The sequence below is a fragment of the Ambystoma mexicanum genome, chromosome 9, assembly GCF_040938575.1.
Source record: "Ambystoma mexicanum isolate Mex_15411 chromosome 9, UKY_AmexF1_1, whole genome shotgun sequence".
NCBI classification, from domain to species: Eukaryota; Metazoa; Chordata; class Amphibia; order Caudata; family Ambystomatidae; genus Ambystoma; species Ambystoma mexicanum.
Window position 1 is genome coordinate 1,303,330,250 of NC_090931.1, and position 18,752 is coordinate 1,303,349,001.

At 47.4% G+C, this 18,752-nt stretch overlaps 1 protein-coding gene across 1 annotated transcript in view; it reads left to right on the top strand.

Moving 5' to 3' along the window:
- Positions 1 to 18,752, top strand: part of CCDC14 (coiled-coil domain containing 14) — a 384,504-nt gene that overhangs the window by 98,192 nt on the left and 267,560 nt on the right. The gene's annotated exons all lie outside the window — the stretch shown is intronic.

The window sequence follows — 18,752 nt, forward strand, 5'->3', positions numbered from 1 at the left end:
AACTTATAAATGTTTTTCAGCAATGAAAGGTATGAACTAGGTGTATCATCATTATTTAAGTACACTTTGTGAAATGTCAGTGCATTTGGAGATTTTAATGTCGCCATCTCAGAATGCCCTTTATGTCGCCAGAACTTAAAAAAAGCCCATATTCTCAACTGAAGACCTTTTTTATAATGTTGACCTGTGCAAGTTATGGTTTACACACTAATCTATTAACCATATGTACATAGACTTCCATTCACCTTGGTGAGTAGATGTTTTTCTGCTATGCCTATGTAGTACATTGTACATTTGTATATGGGCAAATGTTGGCATGATGGCGAAGTCATTATAGGTTTGTCCCTGGAGGGGTAATGCTGGAAGTGAGACGGGTATACCCAGACATGGGTACTATGTTTGGGGAAGTTTGTGGTCTCGTGCAGAAGGGATGTGACCAAGCAGTTTGGGTCTGGATGGCCCCTTTTGGGATGGGACCAAGCCTGATTTGCATATGGTCTTTTCCCTTTTGTAATGGCTTGGCAGGCGAAGAACAATGGTCTGGAGGGTTGCCTAGAGCAATTACAGGTTAAGATTAATTCAAATCCTTCCAGCCATCTTTTTGTTTTGCTCCCCACCTGAAACAGGATTTCAGCTCTCTAAGAAGGTTTTCTGGCCTTGGCATGTGCATGAGCTTCTTAAGGCAAGCATGCACAGCCTGGATGTCGAGGTTGACAACTTTACCATCTTCTACTTTTGATAGATGGTTGGAAGTGGGCATAAGGTCCTGAGGGAGCGTGGGGAAGCAATGGTCAGTGCAAATTAGGAATGTGCAATCCAAGGCAATAACTTTATAGGCAAAAGGAAATGTTTGTGCAACTGAAAGATGGTAAAGTATTGAATATTACCAGGATTGCCTTCCAAGGGAGCAAAGTCTCCTGAGTGAACAAAGTCTGTACTAAAACATTCCATCCAGTAACTCCCGTTGTAGATTCAGCCAGGTCACCCCCCTCCATAACGCGGTTTCAGCCAATGCCTATTTCTTCAGTTTTTGCCACCCTTCTTCTACATCTGGTCCCTTGGGGGATTTCCACGCCATGGCAATCTTGCGTTTAGCTAGTATACACGCGAAGTCCTTCATTTTACTGATATATTTTGCTTTTTTTGTGGCACGGGAAGCGGCCCAGCAAGCATGGTTTTGGAGAAGCAATGTCTAGCTGCACTCCACCTCTGCCCAATCTGCCCTCCACCTCCCACCAGTATTGCCTGACCACCTCTGCCTCTTTGCACCTGGGGCACACCTGCGCCCCCCGCTCCTGGGAACTTGGACATCCTCTGCTGCGTCATATATGCTCTGTGAGATATTAGTAGCTGTATAAGCTGCAGTGTCGAGTTCTGTGACACTTTCTTATGGTATCCTAGTATCTTATTCCAATCTGCCCCTGTGAAGGGTTCCCCCAATCTTCCTCCCATTTGCCCTTTATCGCTAATGGGGAGGGAGGGCTGACTAGACAGTAGAAATTGTATGTGTGTGATATAGTGTGCCCTCCCTCAGGTATGTCATACATCGTGTCCACTATGGAATGGTCCTCTTGTAGCTCGCTGTGAGCAGGCCACCTACGTACAGTCTCCATTTAATCGCACCACGCATTACATATTGACCTATATGCAACCCTGTTTGTTCCACCAACTCAGCAAAGGGTATGAAAGAGGCATCGTGCAATAATTCCCCCACAGTAGCCACCCCATGGGGTTCCCAGTTTGCCCGTATTCCCATTCTCCTCTGTGCTGTGGGTGCTACAACAGAAACTAGGGGAATCTACACTGAGAACGGGTCATTAAGTCCCATCATTGACAGTGCCCTCTCCCACATGCATACCCCCAACGACACCAGGTGTGACCATTGGCCTTCACTGGGATTTCTAACCCACAGCAGTTCCTTCAGGTAGTATCGGGCTCCGACGGGCTGAAACATTAATGTATCTCGGGTTGGGTCAACTGCGAGCCAGTCCATCACAAACTGCACCTGTCCCGCTATGTAATATAGTTCAAAATGTGGAGTTCTAATGCCTCCTTTCTCGTACGGCATGTGCAGTTTAGTAAGCGCTTGTCATGATCTCTGCTTCCAAAAGGTCAGGGTTTTCCCAACTCCCTTGGAAGCAGATCCATAACCCAGGTTCCGAGTGCCAACCAGTCCCAATTGGGACCTTTTGGACCCAGTCCTGGCGCCAGTGGCACCAGGCTCATAAATATGCCCAGTCCCAGCGCTGGAAGCACCGGGCTCGTAATGCTTGGGTGGACTTAACTGCAGCAGACCATGCTGCTTACTTGCCTGCCAGTTGAGCCTCTGATCCTCTTCTGTTTGGAACTACTTTTCCTGTTGGGTGGGGCAGGAGCCACTCCCTAGATTCAGAACACTGGAACTCTTCTGGAAAGCAGGAACTCTTTTCTTACCTAGGCGTGGCTGTGGAAGGAGACACCTAAGCACTACAGGAGGCTATTTAAACCACACCCGATGGATGAATCTTGCTTTGCGTTATTCTGCATCCTCTGCAGCAGAACGCTCATAGTGTCTTCTGCATCTGATCCTGGGCCTAAGGAAAAAGGCTTACCATCCTGAATCCAGTCTTCAGCAACACCTATAAAGACAAGAAACAGGTTAGCATTACGGTCTTCAGTGACAGCTCTTCACTTACCTGGTCCATCGGCTGTCACCAACGCCTCGTGCTGCATTCCGGCATCTGAAAGACAAAGGCTTACCTACTCTTCGTGCGCTCCAGAGGTCTTCACACTGCATTCCGGCATCTGAAAGACAAAACAAGGTGCGTTTAAAGACATTGGGGAACTTTAATACTCACGTGCCATTACTCCTTTCCACATCTAACCCAGTGGGTATTCCGGCACCCTGCAGCCGCTCCGAACGTGTACCTGCAAAATAAAAAGACAGTTAGAGCGCATCGTGAAGCAGGCAACAAGCGCTTACTTACGTGCTTCCAGGCGCTTCTATTCATCACACGGGCTCCATCTTCAACTCACTTCAGCCCGTCATCCGCCATCGCCGGAACCCTGCAAAACAAGAAACATCATTACTAAAGACTTTAAAGACAGAATTACTCGAAACTTACCGTTCGTGCAGTAAACGACGGACAGCAGTCCTCTGAAGTCAAGAGGCCTGCTCCCCTTATCCAGTGAAGAAACTGGTTACAGCACCCTGCCCCGAGGCAGATGGAGAGCACGGCGTTCACTTACCTAAGGTGAGAGCGTTAACCTTTGGGGTTCTACAGGAGAAGAGAAAGGGAAGAAGAGAGAGACATTCAATAACCCAGTTGCTTAATCCCATATTTTCTATCTGCAGACATCTTACCCTTCGAGTCAGACATACAGTGCACAGAGGTCCAGCCCAAAGAGCCAGCCGTGTGTTACACATCACCTTTGAAGATACGGTATACGCCCAGTCAAGACCGGCGCCTCTACGGGAATCGGGTGAGCGTTACAGAACGCAAAGCCTACCACAAAACTCCCGTCCAGGCACTATGGAAACCTCGGATACCGACCAGCTAGCCCAGTTACTTGGGGAACTAAGGGCAGAAGTGCATGCAGCCCGTCAGGAAACGAACGCTCAAAGAAGGAACTGATTATTTCCAAGGAGCGAACAGATGATCTCGCTAGACAATTGCTACAGTCACAAGCCGGACAGACCCCGTTACCCGCATCTGGGGGAAATCTTCCTGCTACATCCTCTATGAATCCAGTGCAGATCAACCTACCTGGGAATGTACCTCTGGCTCCGCCCGAACGATTTTCTGGTGACCCAAAGAGGTTTGCAGTATTTATCAATCAGTGCCGGTTGCATTTCTTATGCCGGCCAGCAGCCTTTCCAACTGATCAAGCTAAAGTAGCTTTCGTGCTTTCGTACCTTAGTGGCAATGCGGCAGACTGGTCGATCCCTCTAGTAAATCAAGATGATCCGGTCCTCCATGATTTTCAGGCTTTTCAGCTCAGTATGGAAAAACTGTTCGCAAGACATTCACAGGGGCAGGCCTTGGACAATGAGCTTCTTTCGTTGCGACAAGGTAATCAAGACCTTTTGGCTTATATTGCGTCTTTCAACAGACTGATAGTGGAAACTCAATGGCCTGAGGACAAAAGGATTACGCTGTTTTATAGAGGTCTATGTGGAGAGCTCAAAGATGTGTTAGCCCAAGTAGTGAATCCCCCACAAGATTGTTCGGACTATATAGACTTAGTCGTTCAAATAGATCACAGACTGCAGAACAGGAAGGCCGATCGTTCCAAGTTTGATGCTAGAGTATTTTCCAAACCGCCAACTCCTTCCAAAGGAGTAGACTCCGGGGAACCCATGCAAATAGGGGGGTCTGAAAGGTCCTCTAACACAAAAGGAGCGGGAAAGGAGAAAACAGTTGCAATTATGCCTCTATTGCGGAAACTCAGGGCACTTTCTTCGAGACTGTCCGGTGAAACCTGCCAAGAAGGCAGTAGGAGCTGCAGTTACCAAAGTTACAAACTCTGAGCAGGGAAACGACCTCGCCCGACAAGAATAGAGGTCCTCTTGCCGAGCGTGAAAACCAGTTCCGTGACCTCGCATTTCGTGATACCTATGGTCCTCATTAGCCCTGATAATCCGGATCGATTACATGCAATTGAAGCTTACGTCGACAGCGGTGCCATCGGCAATTATGTGGATCATGAAATGGTTTTGAGGATGAATCTAACTCTTTGTCCCAAGGCTTTAAAGGACGTCATTACTACGGTGGATGGTACGGAGATAGCCTCCGGGCCAGTAACGCATACCACTCAAGAGGTGACGCTAGTAAGTCAAGATGGACACCATGAGAAGATCGTGTTCGATGTGATCAAGGCCCCTCAGTTTCAGATTATTCTAGGAATGCCTTGGTTAGAGAAACGCAATCCTCTGATCGATTGGCGAGCAAGAACGGTCCAGTTTCCAGAATGTGTCTCTACTTGTCACCCTCCACCTGGTGTTGCACTGGCAGCAATTTCTTCAGAGACTCCCCAGTTACCTCCCGAATACCTAGAATACCAAGATGTTTTCTGGAAGGATCAGGCTAACTCTCTACCTCCTCATAGGTCTTATGACTGCCAGATAGACCTGATACCTGGATCTACTCCTCCTTGTAGTAGAATTTATGCCCTCGCCGAGCCTGAGAACCTTCACCTTCGACAATACCTGGATCAATACCTGGCAAATGGGTTTATTCGCCCTTCCAAGTCCCCTGCTTCTTCAGCTTTGTTCTTCGTTCCAAAAAAGGAAGGAGACCTTAGAACTTGTATAGATTATCGCTCCCTGAACCAGATCACTGTTAAGAATAGATATCCGTTACCTTTGATCCCTGAACTCCTGGACCAAGTCAGAAAAGCATGCATATATACAAAGCTGGATCTTAGGGGAGCTTACCACTTGGTACGAGTAAAAGAGGGCGATGAATGGAAGACGGCCTTCTGCACCAAGTATGGGCTATTTGAATATCAGGTCATGCCCTTCGGACTTTGCAATGCCCCGGCCGCCTTTCAATATTTTATGAACGATGTCCTCAGAGAGCTCATAGATGTGTGTGTTGTTTACATTGACGACATCCTCGTTTATTCTTCATCGGAATCTGAACATCGAAAACACGTGAAAATGGTCCTCGAAAGATTGTGTCAACACAAACTTTTCGCTAAGTTGGAAAAATGTGTTTTCAACGTGACTGAAGTTGAATTCTTGGGATTCATATTATCACCTGGCGGAGTGCGTATGGATTCAAAGAAGGTCGATGCAGTTCTCAAATGGCCATCACCATCCTCCGTAAAAGGTGTGCAAAGCATGTTAGGCTTCGCTAACTTTTACCGCAGGTTTATCCCCGAATTCTCTCGAATAGTCCAGCCCATCACTGCCTTGTTAAAGAAAAACAAACGTTTTGAATGGTCTACCGAGGCGGAACAAGCTTTCCAGGATTTGAAGACTAAATTTATCTCTGCACCAATCTTAAAACACCCTCGCCCCGAACTCCCCTACATCGTGGAAACTGATGCTTCAAGCCTTGCCATGGGGGCAGTTCTATCACAAAAGGACCCGGTAACCAATCAGTTGCATCCCGTGGCATTTTGGTCCCGCAAATTCTTGCCTCCTGAAATCAATTACACGATTACTGACAAGGAACTTCTGGCTATCAAGTCTGCCTTTAAGGCTTGGCGGCATTATCTGCTGGGGGCCCGACACACCGTTACTGTGATTACGGATCACCGAAACCTGCAATATTTGAAAACCGCAAAAGCCCAATCTCTAGACAACTCCGTTGGGCATTATTCTTTGCCGAGTTTGACTTCATAATTACCTATCGACCTGGTACAAAGAACGGTAAAGCTGATGCCCTTTCTCGGATGGGAGTGGAAGAACACTTGATCAACCCTAAACCTGTAACAATCATTCCCGAACAAAGAATTCTGGGTGTAATTGCCACAGAATCCATAGAGGAAGTTAAGGATAAAGCCAGGCAACTTGTAACTCCAGCAGACATACAGAATTGGCATCTGCAGGGAAAGGACTTTGCAGTAAAGGACAACTTATTGTATTTCCAAGAACGATTATACCTACCCAGCACAGATTTACAGAAAAAAGTAATCTCTTGTTATCACGATTCTTTAATGGAAGGACATCCCGGTATGGCCAAGACCTCAGAAAAGATCAAGCGCTACTTCTGGTGGCCGTCTTGGAAAAAAGATATCAGAGACTTTATAATGTCCTGTGGAGTATGCGCCCAAAACAAGAGTCAAAAGGAAAGACCAGCAGGCCTCTTACGCCCTATTGACATCCCACCTTGCCCTGGACATACGGTTTCGATGGACTTCATCACCGATCTACCTCCATGCTCCGGATACAATACGATTCTAGTAATCGTGGACTTATTCTCCAAGATGGCGCATTTCATTCCGCTCAAGGGCTTGCCAACAGCAGCAACTCTGGCCCGAGAATTTCTCGAAAACATCGTCCGACTGCACGGTTTTCCTTCGGTTCTAATTTCAGATCGAGGTAGTCAATTTATTTCTCATTTTTGGCGAAGTTGCTGTCGGTCGGCTCAAATTGATGTGAGACTATCGACCAGTCACCACCCTCAGACCGACGGACAAACCGAGAGGACCAATCAAACTCTGGAACAGTATTTACGCTGCATGCTGCAACAAACTGAAAAAACTTGGAAAGACATCCTTTGGATAGCCGAATATGCCTACAATAACTCTGTCCATTCGGGAACTGGGAAAACCCTGTTTTTTCTTTTGTACGGCAGTCACCCTCGAACCTCGGAGTTGATCCCCCTCCAAGATCTTGAAACACCAGCAGTAGACTACCTGCATTCTACAATCACCCAAGCCTTTAAGGAAGCTGTTTCTCACCTTCAAAGGGCTAAAGAACAATACAAGAAAGGAGCAGATCAACATCGGAAGGAAGCCCCTCAATATCAAGTAGGGGATCAAGTCTGGTTATCCACCAAATATCTACCTCTAAAAGGGCCACGCACATTCAACCCAAGATACCTTGGTCCCTATTCCATCACTACCATAGCAAACCCAGTAGCGGTCAAGTTGGACTTGCCCCCGCACATGAAGATACATCCGGTCTTCCACGTCTCTCTATTAAAACCCGTGCAACCTCAAACCCGACTAACTAAATCTCCAAAACCTATCCTAGTTGATGGAGAACTCGAGTTTGAAGTCAAAAGCATTCTGGACTCCAATATCTCCAAATCTAAACTATTTTACCTAATTGACTGGAAAGGCTACGGCCCCCAAGAGAGATCCTGGGAACCTGCTGAATATGTCCACGCTCCTCGCCTAATCAAAAGATTTCACCGAACATTTCCTGACAAGCCAAAACCCCCGGAGAAGCCCGGTTTGGGAGGGGCCTTGAGGGGGGGTACTGTCATGATCTCTGCTTCCAAAAGGTCAGGGTTTTCCCAACTCCCTTGGAAGCAGATCCATAACCCAGGTTCCGAGTGCCAACCAGTCCCAATTGGGACCTTTTGGACCCAGTCCTGGCGCCAGTGGCACCAGGCTCATAAATATGCCCAGACCCAGCGCTGGAAGCGCCAGGCTCATAATGCTTGGGTGGACTTACCTGCAGCAGACCATGCTGCTTACTTGCCTGCCAGTTGAGCCTCTGATCCTCTTCTGTTTGGAACTACTTTTCCTGTTGGGTGGGGCAGGTGCCACTCCCTAGATTCAGAACACTGGAACTCTTCTGGAAAGAAGGAACTCTTTTCTTACCTAGGCGTGGCTGTGGAAGGAGACACCTAAGCACTACAGGAGGCTATTTAAACCACACCCGATGGATGAATCTTGCTTTGCGTTATTCTGCATCCTCTGCAGCAGAACGCTCATCGTGTCTTCTGCATCTGATCCTGGGCCTAAGGAAAAAGGCTTACCATCCTGAATCCAGTCTTCAGCAACACCTATAAAGACAAGAAAGAACAGGTTAGCATTACGGTCTTCAGTGACAGCTCTTCACTTACCTGGTCCATCGGCTGTCACTAACGCCTCGCGCTGCATTCCGGCATCTGAAAGACAAAAGCTTACCTACTCTTCGTGCGCTCCGGAGGTCTTCACACTGCATTCCGGCATCTGAAAGACAAAACAAGGTGCGTTTAAAGACATTGGGGAACTTTAATACTCACGTACCATTACTCCTTTCCACATCTAACCCAGTGGGTATTCCGGCACCCTGCAGCCGCTCCGAACTTGTACCTGCAAAATAAAAAGACAGTTGGAGCGCATCGTGAAGCAGGCAACAAGCGCTTACTTAGTGCTTCCAGGCGCTTCTATTCATCACACGGGCTCCATCTTCAACTCACTTCAGCCCGTCATCCGCCATCGCCGGAACCCTGCAAAACAAGAAACATCATTACTAAAGACTTTAAAGACATTAGAATTACTCGAAACTTACCGTTCGTGCAGTAAACGACGGACAGCAGTCCTCTGAAGTCAAGAGGCCTGCTCCCCTTATCCAGTGAAGAAACTGGTTACAGCACCCTGCCCCGAGGCAGATGGAGAGCACGGCGTTCACTTACCTAAGGTGAGAGCGTTAACCTTTGGGGTTCTACAGGAGAAGAGAAAGGGAAGAAGAGAGACATTCAATAACCCAGTTCCTTAATCCCATATTTTCTATCTGCAGACATCTTACCCTTCGAGTCAGACATACAGTGCACAGAGGTCCAGCCCAAAGAGCCAGCCGTGTGTTACACATCACCTTTGAAGATACGGTATACGCCCAGTCAAGACCGGCGCCTCTACGTGAATCAGGTGAGCGTTACAGCGCTATCCTGTTCCTCCCATTTGCCCACAAAAAAGCCACTGCAAATGCTGTCCAGTGTCGTTAACATTTTTTGGGGGTATATCGAACGGGACATTTACAAAGAAGTGCAAGAGTCTAGGTAGTACCACCATTTTCAGCAGGGACGCCCTTCCCATCAGCGAAAGGGGCAACTTGGCTCAGAACTTCATTGAGCCTGGACGCCTTAGGGCGTTGGCGCTATACAAGTCCTATAACATAACATAACATGCTCTCTAGTGCCTGCAACGTATTGTGTATATGTTCCTTCGCTGGGTTGTGGTATATATTGACCCCCAGGTATCTAAACGTGGATGTATTCCACTGCAGGGCGAGAACCGGCAGCTCCATTTGTACCATCCTGTGCAGTCCCGCCAACGGGAATAGGGCTGATTTGTCTATACTGTTCCTGATGCCTGATAATTCCGCGAACAATGCCAGGGCCTCCAGTATCGGCTCTAGGTTGTCTTCGGGATTCTGGATGTATATTAAAGTGTCGTTGGCATACAATATTGGATGCCTGGTCACATCTATTTCTATGCCTGCCTCGATGTATTCCGCCCTTAAATACTGTGATATTGGTTCCATGGCAAGTATGTATAGCAACAGGGATAACGGGCAGCCCTGCCTCATTCCTTTTTCCAGCTCCCATGCCTCAGAAACACAATGACCTGTTTTGCCATTGGTCTTGTATACACCAGCTGGACTCAACTAATATACAACTGCCCAAGCCAAACCTACGCAGATTTGCCCAGAGCGAGTTCCATCTCACTGAGTCGATGTCTTTCACTGCATCCAACGTAGCTATGGCACGTCCCGTGATGCCGTGCTATCTATCACACGGTGTAGCCTTCTCGGGTTCTATGTCATGCTACGGTCTGGCACATGCACACTCTGGTACACCCGGACCAGACTGGCTATCACTTTTTTCAGTTTGTTTGCTAGTATTGACTTCAGTATTTTATTGTCCTGATTTAGCATCGAGAGGGGCCTATATGAGCTGCATTCTGTTGGGATCTTATGGGGCTTAAGAAGCTTACGAAGTGGTATATTGATAGATTCCCTCAAACTGAGGGGAAAGACGCCTGCCTCATAAGATTCTGTGGAGACATTGAGCAAGTGCAAGGCCAACTCCTGAACATGTTCTTTATAGAATTTGCTATGCAGTCCGTCTGATCCAGGAGTTTTTCCCTGTCGGTAATGCTGTGATCGTACATTGTCTTCCAGGGTGAGCGGTTCCTCCCGGCTGTCTCTTGCTTCCTGGCTGAGCCTAGGGAGCCTGATCTCCCCTAACACCTCTTCAAGGTGAGCATCTGTTGTCAGGGTGGGGGGTGGACCTTTTTTCCGGTAGAGGTTTTTGTAAAACTCTTGAAAGGCGTTGTTAACTTCAGCTTGAGTATAACATAAATCGCCATTACTCATGCGTATCATGTGGATAGGGCCCTGTTTCTCCTCCTTTTCATATAGCCATGCTAACAGATGGCCAGGTTTATCCCTCCCCCCTCTTTTGCTGCCTCTCCAATGTAATTTGCGTAGTTATGCCTACCCAGCCTCTCCCAGCACTCCATGCATGTTTGTTTAAGCTCTGACCCCAGCCTTCTTGCCTGGTAGCTGTGCGTGGGACTGCTCCAGTTTCCTCAGCCGTTCCTCCGCCAAGGACAGTTCTTTATTGATGGTTGCTTGAGCACTACATGACCCAGCAATAGCTCCTCCCCTAGTTACCACCTTTAGCTCTTCCCAAAAGGTTCCCATATTGGATACACTCCTCACATTGCGAGACATGATCTGATATGATTTATTTATATAGCACCTATACACAATGTGTTTCAAAATGCTTCACGACAAGGGAGGTAACAAGGGAAAATACAAACCTTCTTACAGGCCATGAACAACAAGAATGTGAAAATGGCTATCCTACTCGGCCTAGCGACATTTCAGATAGTACAAAGAAACAAATGGGAAGGAAATGGGAAACAGACAGGCGACTACCGTACTAGGCCTGATGACATTTCAGATAGTGTTGGAGGGGGTGGGGGTGGTCTACTACCTAGTCTACTATGCTATTCCTCAAGCAATCCCGGAATGGGAATCGTTCAGGGATTCACCCAAGTTTCCAGTTTCCATGTAGGGATCAGGGCTTTCGGGGGTACAACTTGCAATTGCAAACTGAGCGGGGCATGGCCCGATAGGACCCTTCCTTTATACTGTGCAGATGTGATGAGGTGCGCCATCTCTTGTCTCACAAAAAAAGAATCTTTGTGTGTGCACTCTATGTGGTGCCGAGTAGTGCGAATAATGTCTAGTATCCGGATGTGCATTCTCCAAGCATCCACTAAAGCAGAGTCTAGAAGCGTCTGTAATGTCCTGGCTGGCGGAGCAGATTTAATGTATTTGGTGTCTGACCTGTCTTAAGGCGGGGTTTAACGTGCAATTCAAATCACCCCCCATATGATGTTACCATCCCTATAGGGGCCCAGCCGGTGGTATAGTGACCGAAAGAATGTGGCCGCAGCATAATTGGGGGCATACGTACTAACCAAGCAAATATCCCGATGTCCCTGTACCATCACCATTCTTTCCTTGTTATCGATTTTTAATTTGTTAATTTGGGTAACCTTAAAGGGTACCATGGGTGCTATCCGAACGCTGCAGGCGTAAGCAGAATACAGAGACACAAATACTCGCCCCTCCATTTATTTGCTAACTATGCTTTTTTCTTCTGCCATAAAGTGAGTTTCCTGCAAGAAGGCTATGTCCACCTTACACCTTATGAGATAAGCACACACTCTATTCACATAAGCATTTAACCCCGTAGTGTTCAATCTGAGTACATTTATAGTTCCAGCCATTTACTCATGTCACTTCCCAACAGTCCATCTACGCTTACTTCCAGTGCAGTTGAGGTTTCTCCCTGTCCTTCGTACAGTGATCCAGTCCAACTTACAATGCTACTATTCCTATTGTGCAAAAATGTTGGCAAGGTCCCAACCCCTCTTCCCCCCCAAGAAAACAATTGCCTAGCGTCATTACTTTCGCTCAAGCGTGTCCGCTTCTCGCACTTGCCCCTGGTAACCATACCTGGGGCTAGTGCACAGCCCGTGGGCACCATAAACGGGTGCCCTCCAAAAAGAAAAACTAGAAGGGTGTGGCAGTAGCAGCCGTGTTTTCGGTCTCTTGTCCTGTGTTGTACAACCTTGACCGGTGTTAATCCCCGGCATGCAATAGACATGTAAGCAACCCAGACCCACACAGAGGAAAACTGTTCCCCCACCCCCCACAAAGATCAGTTTATCTGGAGATGCTCATAGGATTGTTGATCCGTCCAAGCACCCAGCAAAACTGCATGTCCAGTCAAAGGTTCTTTAGGTGTTCTTAGACACGGGTTGTGTTGGGCTTTCTCTGCAGCTCCATGAGGTGCCGGTCCTGTCTGCGTCGCCTTCACCGCCAAGGTCTATCTTCTCTCTGTCCATCCATGCCAGCGCTTCCTCCGGGCCATCAAAGAACCAAGACTTGTTTTTGTGTATGACCTTAAGTCGTGCAAGGTTGATTAGCATGTATTTCATACCGACCCTCCGAAGCCTGGCTTTGGCTGCCGAGAATTGTGCCCGGCTCTTCTGCACCTGGAACGTGTAATCCAGGTAAACTGCCAGCTCCGATGAAGCTCTCCTCCGTTCACCCCCCCTGTCTGGAGTACGCCAGTATCTCATCTGTCCTTGTAATTTAGGACCTTAGTGATGATCGGTCTGTCGGGTGCCCGAGGGAGGATGCCTTGTTAGTGCCCGGTGTGCCCTCTCCATCGTGAAGTCCTGTGTCAGATTACCGTGCCCAATTTCCCGGAAGTAGCAGATTTTCAATGTATGCTGTATGATCTGTGCCTTCCTCGCCTTCCGGCAGGCCTACTTATAAGTATGTTATTCCTCCGGGCTCGACCCTCTGCTTCTTTGACCCTGTTTTCAAGCAAGCTGACCTTCTGCTGCAGGATGTGGATATCTGCTTGCGTCTCCCGGAGCATTCACACATTTTCTTTTACTTGGGTCTCCAGAGTGTTAGTGTGCTCTGCCAAGCCCTGTACATTCTGGCTTAGTAGGCCAACGTCCGTTTGCACTGTCTCGATGTATCTCCCCAATCGCCTGCATAACTTGGTTATGTAGTTCCATGGTGTCTCCCCCTTTCACTTGCGCAAGTTCCATGCTTTTCCCTGGGGCCTTTTGTGGGGTCCTGGTGAAGCTATCCAGCATTGGTTTTTCTGCTTTTTGTCTTGCTTGGGAGGCATCCAGTCTGCTCAACCAGCCGGCAGTTGGCCGCGGATAACTCCACCCCAGCGCACCCCCAAGTTGGAAGTGTAGTCCAACAAATACTGTTTGAGGCTATCAAGTTGTGCTGGCTACCAGTATGTCGTTCCATGGTGGGGGCAGCTGCAGTGTTCCAAGGGCTGTTATCGTCTCACGCCCAGATGGCCTTTAGCCTCGCGCTGCTACAATGGTCTCGCACCATCTAACTACAGGCCTGCTGCCAGACCTTGTCCTCAAGAATGCAGAGGCTAGGCCGTTATTTGGTGGTTGCCTGCAAAAGTTTCCCTCTGGCCCCTCAGGACCATGGGGATTATGGGTTGCTTCCCCCGTGGCACCGCTCGGCCCAGGTCTCTTAATTGTTTTCCCGTGTAAACATACTGCCTACACAGTCCACGGTGTCCTGAAGGGCAGAGCACTGCAGGGCTCCCTCAGCTTCACTGCCAGGAAGGTGAGCAGATTCCTTGGTGTCTCTTCTCGGCCACTTTCGCCTCCACTACTTTGGCTTTTGCAGGGCTCCTGATGGCTATCTTGGCTGAAACTGTCGCAGGCTTTCTACTTTTTTGTTTTTTGAATACATTTTTGGTAGAAATGTTCAGGCGCTTGGTGTCTGTAGTTTTCGATCTTCCTCTTCCCTGCTGCTTTCCGCTTGCCCTGCGTCTGCTTCTGGTTGGGCTTTAAGGAGCCAGAGGCTCCAGTGTTCTTGAGCTGGGCTCCTCTTCCTCCTGAGGGCCACCTTGGCTGTTCTCGTCCCCGCTATTTCCCCCAGTGGGCAGAGCCTTCCTGACTGCAGACGGGAGACTCCCGTCCGCCCAGTGGAGGCAGCCACGTGCCTGAGGGCGAGGTCGGGCTCTGTGGTCCCAGCAGGCTGTTTGGCTTGACAGTGCTGGCTGCCCTCCTCTGCCAGGGACTCGTGTCCGGGGCCCCAACCTCAATGTTCCCAGTTACACACCATGCTGCCCTGGTGTGTGAGTGTGTTTATTCCTGCTGGCGTCGGGGAGCAAGCTCTGTGGGAGGGGGACCGCCTCGTCCCTCATTTTTGTTGCCTACTCTGTGCCTCACCTCGCTGCTCCCCGGGTCCCAGCACACTGGTTCGTGGGCTTCACTTCTTCTCTTTGGGTGTCCCGCTCTAGGCAGACGCGGTTCCCGCAATCTTCCCTGCTCCCCCGCCCTGGTTACTTGGGCTCCTTTCAGTGTCCTGACCTCTTGTCTGCCAGTCTGCACCTCGTTCCGGTCGCCATCTTAGAATTCAGAGGCCAGCCACATCGCTACTTCTCCATCCTCGCCCCAAGCTACTAACAGCAGCTCCGCTCTCCTTTCCTTCGGCTGAACGCTGCTGTCTGATTCATGCTCTGTTCTTTCTGTTATCAGGGCAAATTATGATAATTAGGCGTAAGAAATTCTTGGATCATGCAGGATGCGGCGGGAGCTGCCCTTGGAGCCGACCAACTCCATGGCAGCAAGCCACGCCCCCACCATATAAACAGTTTAATGCATTTTAATGTTTTGGCACAACTTTGTAACAGTCTCTTATGAGAATAATTCAAATTACAACAGAGGAGATGAGGTTTTCAAACATTGCACAGTAAATACCTTTGTGCTTTGCAAATGGTTCTGCATTTTAGGTTTTGCATTGTACATGTTCCATGTTTTAGCAATGGTAAATTTGGCACAGGATGCACCTACTTTATACAGAATATATTTGTATTGCAATTTCCAAGGATTAGTCCCACAATTACATGTCATATCCTGGGGCAAGTTGCACATGAAATTGCCTTCTCTATTCATTCATAGAAAATTGCTTGCATGTACACCCTAGGGCGCTAGAGTTGCTTCACTATGTATGCACAGTTTAGGATGTGCCCATTTTCAGCACTGCAGTTTGTAAGGGTGTCGAAGAAGGAAGCTGACGCAAAGGTGGCGTGGCGTGGTGGTGGTGGTGGTGGTGGTGGTGGTGGTGGTTATAGGATTTTTTTAATGAAAAAAGTCCCTCACTAGCCCTATCATCTAAGAGGGGTTTCCCTGCCTCAAACTAATTCCAAAGAACCCATCAGAATGTCAGTCAAAATCTAAGTCCACCGTCCTGCGTCATGGTCTACTTTATCACTTAAACTAAAGACTAATATTTATTGATTTATCGTTTATTTTGTGTAAATCCTTTCGTAATCAAGCAGGAAACCTGCATCTAGGCACAGATGTTGTTTTGCTTGCTCAGTTTAGGTATAATCAGAGTTCCCAATTAATTGAAACAAAAATGTTATCAGCTTTGAGCAAAAGACCGCAACAGAAGGGGTGTTCCGCAATTAAGCTGGAAGTATGTTCCAGAGGCGAGGACCCCTAATGGAAAAGCAAGTCACCCTGGGTGGCATAGTGTGGGGGGGGGGGCAACCAAGACATTTTGGCCGGCGAGCGCAATGCTCGAGGGCTGATGAAGCAGAATTTTAGATGTCAGATAACTAGGTGCTGCTCCTTGAATGCACTTATACATCAGGCGCACTGTTCTGAATTTAATAGTTTTCCTGACAGGCAGCCAGTGCAATCTCCTCCGATATATGGAGATGGGAGCCCTTTTCGGTAGATTGAAGACCAGTCTAACAGCAGCGTTCTGGGCTAACTGCAGACGGTGTAATTGACATTCTGGGGCACCCAAAAGAAGTGTCGCCACAGTCCCCACGACCGCTGCCCCATCTGATTCTGGAATGAACGGTAAAATCGGTTTCAGTAGCCTAAATTGATTAACAGCTTTGACTACCTCTGAAACATGAGCATTATAATCCAGAGATGCTTTCCATAAGCAGCCAAGATTTTTTACTTAACTAGAAAAAGATGTGTCTGCATCAAAAATGGCAGGGCAGGGATAGGTGGCATGGTAGTCCTTGAAGATTTTTTGGACCAAACACAATCACCTCTGTTTTGTTGGGTTTGAGCTAGAGCTTCTTTTCACTCATCCAGTTTTTAATGGCATTGGCACAAGGAAGGACACGGTCTGTTGCTTCTGGGGCGGATTTAAAGTTAACATACATTTGGGTATCACTTGCATAGGGATGGCACTTCAAATTAAACCTGGAGAAAATGTCCATCAATGGTTGGAGGTAAATATTGAACAGTATAGAGGACAATGACAACCGCTGTGGAACTCCACAAAGGCCTGGAAGGTCATTCGACTAAAAGGCTCCCAAGAGTCCTATGGTCCAAAAAAGAGAACCATTTCAGTGTACCATCCGAGACCTGGGCAACCACTGCATGTCTTTTCAGCAGTTTGCTGAAGTCTACCTTGTCATGGGCCGCTGACAGATCGAGCATGATTAACATGCTACAATCACCTTAATCAGTGGCCCTTAAAATATCATCCGACACAGCCACCAATGCGGTCTTGGTCCCATGCCCAGGTCTGAAACCGGACTGGAAGATGTCTAGAATGGCATTTTCCTCCAGATAAGTCTGCAGCTGCATGGTGACTATCTTGTCCAATATTTTTGCAGCCCTGCGATAGGTCAATAGTTTCCCAACACCTGACGGTCCAGTGTAGATTTATTTAAACTGGGCGTGAGGACCGATTTCTTTAAATCTTGTGGCACTGACCCCTGGCTTCGGGACGCATTCACAAAGTCCTTCAAAAAAGATTTAAGGGATGATGCATGTGCTACCAGAGAAGCTGGAATGGGGTCATAGTCATCAATATCCTCTGAGTCTACCAATGAGAAGGAAAACGTTGGCAGTGTAGAGGTGGGGATTGTTAAACTATCTTGAGTCAGGCAGGGCATTGTTGTGGCCGTAGTTTGTGAGTCCATGTTATTACGAATGCTTTTAACCTGGTCATTGAAGAAAACATTGAACTCATTGGCCAGAGTCTGGGACGGGGGTAGTTTAAGCAGAGCACAAGATGGTGGGGCAAGATTCTTAATTATACCAAATAGATCCTTTAATCGTTTTTTGGGGGGAAATGATTTGACTTTGAAGAACTGACTTTGCCTAGGCAATTCCTTGATTATATATCGCCAATGCTTCTTTGACATTGTGGCATGAGGACAAATGTTTAATTTTCCACCAGATTTTTTCTTTCATTCTATAGTTCTTTTTTAGCTCCTTTTAAGAGCCTGAGAACAAAGCATTATATTTGGTTTTGCTTTGTTTCTATAGTTTCAAAGGTGTCCTAGCATCACATCAGTTCTTCAGTGATGCTTTATTAATCTGATGGAATTTTCAGTCTATTTCCGCTGTGAGTGGTACTAAATCCACTATTGACTGAGATACTGTAATAGCATCAAGAGCCCTCTTGCTACGAGACATAGGAGTTTGTTTGGGTTCTTTTTCGATGGTCAGCATACTCAGAAAGGATCAAAAACATCACAACCATATGGCCTGGCCAGATTACTGGCATATTTAAGTGGTGCATGTTCAGCCCTCTATATAATCAGTGTCCAGACAATGGCACAGGCTGTGTGAAGCGGAGGAACTCAACAATGTTAAATCATGTGTTGTCATTATTTAACTCAGCCTTGACCAATGTGTATTGTGAGAGTCATGACACTATACATTAAAGTCGCCAAGAATCGCCAATATTGAACACTGAAGCGCCTCTGATGCAAGAAACAAATCACATTTTTCAAAGAAGCCTTAATAGGACCTAGTGCTCAGTAACGCAATAGTACCCGTATGGAGTCACTTGCTGAGGTGGATAACAAACAAACGATAACCTGAGATTGCTCTTCCCATTTTAGGTCTTCAAAGATCGTTATATTAAATATTGATTTAAAAACAATAGCCACTCCCCCCCCACCCTCCTTTCTTATGCTCCCGATTTTCAAATGTAATCAGGAATTCTGGTCAAAGAAACGGGTGAAGCTGTGAAACTGAATTGGTTTGAAACCATGTTTCAGTAATAAGACAATCTAGGTTCAGTGAAGTTAAAAGATCATTCAGGGCCGTAGCATTTTTTACTGCAGACCTTGCATTGATTAATGCACCATGTAGACTATGATTTTGGGTATTTATGGTGATATCAATTTTATATATACCAAATAGTCTATTTGTGTTCCCAGCACCTAGACTAATGTATCCCAGAGTATACCATAGCCCCACCAAGAAATCGTGCGAATACATATTAACCCAGTGTACAACAGCACCCGGTAATGCAGAAG